This window comes from Anser anser (genome assembly GCF_964211835.1).
Source record: "Anser anser genome assembly, chromosome: 4".
In the NCBI taxonomy this organism is placed as follows: Eukaryota; Metazoa; Chordata; class Aves; order Anseriformes; family Anatidae; genus Anser; species Anser anser.
In genome coordinates this window covers 25,066,883-25,070,144 of record NC_139724.1, presented here as the reverse complement: position 1 = coordinate 25,070,144, position 3,262 = coordinate 25,066,883, and the positions used below count along the sequence as shown (strand labels likewise).

Below are 3,262 nucleotides of genomic sequence, written 5' to 3'. Positions count from 1 at the left end.
TTCTCCCGCCCCGCCGGAGGAACCTAGCGCCGTGTCACCTGCCCCAAGTTTCCTCCCTCCTTCGCTCCCTCCCTCCTGCCCTCCTCCTTCTCCTCCTCCTCGCTCTTCTCCTCCTCCCCCCGGCGGTGCCGCTGCGGCCCATTCCCCCCCGCTCCCCTCGCGTACGGCCCCGAGCCGCCCGGGGCCGGGGGGAGTGGGGGCGGAGCAGCTCGGTCCCTGCTAACTCGCTCTCCAGGACAAGACCGAAGCAGCGGGGGCCGGCCAAGAGCCCCCCCGGCTCCCCCTGCCGGCCCCGGGGCAGCCAGAGCTGGGGCAGAGCCCCCGGCCCGCCGCGGATGGGCTGAGAGGAGGCTGCGGGCTCCGAGAGGGCTCCCGGCAGCCGGCCGAGGCTGAGCGCCCTGCGGGTGGGCCAGGCGGAGAGCAGCAGGGGGAAGGAAGCCGGTCCCGAAAAGCAAACAGGCACAGGGTGCTTGTCCTTTCCTCACAGCCGGGAATAGCGAAGAAGCGGTCATTAAACGGGGCGAACGGCGGGCACATGGAGATAACTGCTTTCGAGAAACGCTCGGGTCTGTGTGTAACGCGGCTTGTGCTTCCAGAAATGGTTAACCACTTTTACAGCTTGCAAGCCGAATATCCCCCTACAGAGCGCAAATTACGTTTGATTAAAAGCGAATGTATCAAGACCAAGTAACATATATCACCGTGCGTTAGAAATAAGAGCAGTCTTATAGATCAAAAAGCTGAAATCAAGTTTCTTGTTCGTTAATATTTCACTGGAGGCTCACAAATGTTATCCCACAGGAAACCCACTGCGGTGGAGTGTTGGGCAGATGGGAAAATCCATCGCTCCAGCCTTAAGCGCCGTAAACGTACATATGCCAGGTATGCATCTGTGTATTACAACACGCTTTTCTTTGGGGTGCTCTGTTTTCTTTTGCCTGGTGTATCACGTTTAAACTTTTTGCTTGTGCTTTCGAGGCCCAAAGGTACTCTGACTCAGACTTCATCTCTGTCATTACTGTCTGTTGCAGTGTTTCCTTGCTTCTCAGCGACAGCAACAGTACACCTGTTTGGTTTCTCCTCCCAGCTGCCTGTTTTCTCCTATGCTGCCTTCATATATGTAACACCCTTAATTCAATTCATTTTTTCCCCTAGAAGAAACAAATTATATTACACCTAACACCAGCAAACTGTTACAGAACTATTAAGGTAACTATGTTACCTAATTGAGTAAATTGAGTAACACAAGAACTTGTTATTATAACCTTTGTCCTTAAAAATGTGAACTAATATAATCCAGCTGCAAAATTGGACAGCAGCCATCTAGTTTTCCTAAAGATCATGATTCACAGTACTTCAGAAAAGCAGTCGGAGCTGGTCTCTGGGATTAGTGATTTGTTTGACTATGATACCTGTATTTCTGGGAGGACTCCAGATTGCTTTGGAGCTGTGAAATTTGTGCCACCTAAACTGCCATGCCTAATGAAGTCTTTCCCAACCAGCTGAGCCAGCTTCCCTAATCTGCTGAGAGGCAAGTACAGTGCCCAGTCAAAGGCACATCATGAGAACAGTGTTACCACACAGGGACCAAACAATAACATTATAGTGGAGTCTTTCACCCTCAGCGCAACCCCGATAACTTCTCCCCTTCCTCAACCTTTGGCCAAGTCACAATCAACATCCATCATGGTCTTTATTTTCACTGCGTATCAATATTTTTTTAAAGTGCTACGCAAAGGAAAAGATCAATAAAAAAAGCCTTTGTGTTGTCAAATCATTGTAGTCAGTATGACCTTTGGCGGCTCTTTTCTAAATTGTTGAACAAATTGAGAACAAATTGGACTCTTCAGTGACACTGGAATGCTTTAAGATTTGAGTGCACACACTCTGCGTTAAACAAATCTTACAAGTCTGTGTTCTAGCAGTCAGCTTGGCTGAATATAATCCTGGACATGGTAGGTTGAAGTTACAGAAATTGAAGTATTGTAATATACTAACCCAAGGTTTCTAAATCTGATTTTGTTCACTGAATGTAATAATGGAAAGGGTCCATTATATGTACTTGTGGAAGAAGGCCAAAAAAAAAAAAAAAAAAAAAAAAAAGTTCCACATCAATACCTATAACCTAGGCAAAAATATATCTGAAATCAAAGACAGCATTCTCAGCTAGAACAGAATGTGCCAATCCTCCAAATACAGGAGGAAGTACCAGAAGGATGATTGTGATTTACCAGGGCCAGCAGAGATTGTTTGGCTGTAAGGGATATATATGCTCTGCTCCTTCACACTGCACCAAATTTGCTGATAACTCACTGCAGTGACTCTGAAGAATTTTGTTCTGGCATAGTCCTTTAACAACATTGGTCTGTAATATGATCAACTGCATAAAGGATTAAATGTTGCCCATAGAAAAAAGCTCTTTATAGACATTTGCATTGCTAGAAATCCAGAGTTAGCATCTCTTCGTAGACTTCTTGCTGAAACTTGGGTGGCTAGTTATGAAGGGTTTGTTTTCCATGACTCATAAATTGGCAGTTTTTGAACCTTGCCTTCAATATTCATGAAAGAATAGAGAAGTATGAGGACTTCTGCTTTTTGTTGGTCCACATTTTCACATAATCTATCCTTAAGAAAAACCCATATCAGACTTTATATAAAAGCTTGGAAGATCTGTCTCAACAAGCAACTATGAAGGATCTATCTTCCTAAATAGTTATAGAGACTGAGTACATGCATTGGGTATCTTATTTAGTATGTGGTGGAAGCTGATTATGCTTATTTAAGAAAACATGAGATAAAAATGATGTTGCATTATTTAATGGTACAGTCACACCAAATCATAGCACCTTTATGTGTCTTTTTATTTTTATTTTTATTTTTTTTTACTTGCCCTAGGGGTTTGTCATACAATATGCTAACTGGACTCATAAAAATCACAAACGACTGTTATCTGAAATCACAGGCATGAAAAGATTTTAAATGACTGCATGAAAGTTTGATTTGGGTGCTTTGAGCGACAAGCAATTCCATGCAGGTAATCTGCACTTTCTGTTCAAATTTTAAAAATATGAATAACACTAAATAATGCCCTAGATGTTGAAGCCATTCAGATTAAATCTTCCACCCAGCCCCACTGACTGCAATGCTAAATGCATGTGATATTTATGTTATTTATGTGCAGAATGTGATTTCACTTTACTGCTTTCCAGTACTAGTGTTTGTTAGCAAAATTTCATTAATTTTGTTTTCCTTCTGCTGCTAT

At 43.7% G+C, this 3,262-nt stretch overlaps 1 long non-coding RNA gene across 6 annotated transcripts in view; it reads left to right on the top strand.

Moving 5' to 3' along the window:
* The first annotated feature begins 246 nt into the window (after positions 1–246).
* The window catches only part of LOC310899217, a 63,090-nt gene continuing 60,074 nt past the window's right edge, over positions 247–3,262 (top strand). For all 6 annotated transcript variants that reach the window (XR_014584076.1, XR_014584077.1, XR_014584078.1 and 3 more), the window contains exons 1-2: positions 247–882; positions 2,896–3,034. This is a non-coding gene — a long non-coding RNA (uncharacterized lncRNA). The remainder of the gene's footprint in view (positions 883–2,895; positions 3,035–3,262) is intronic.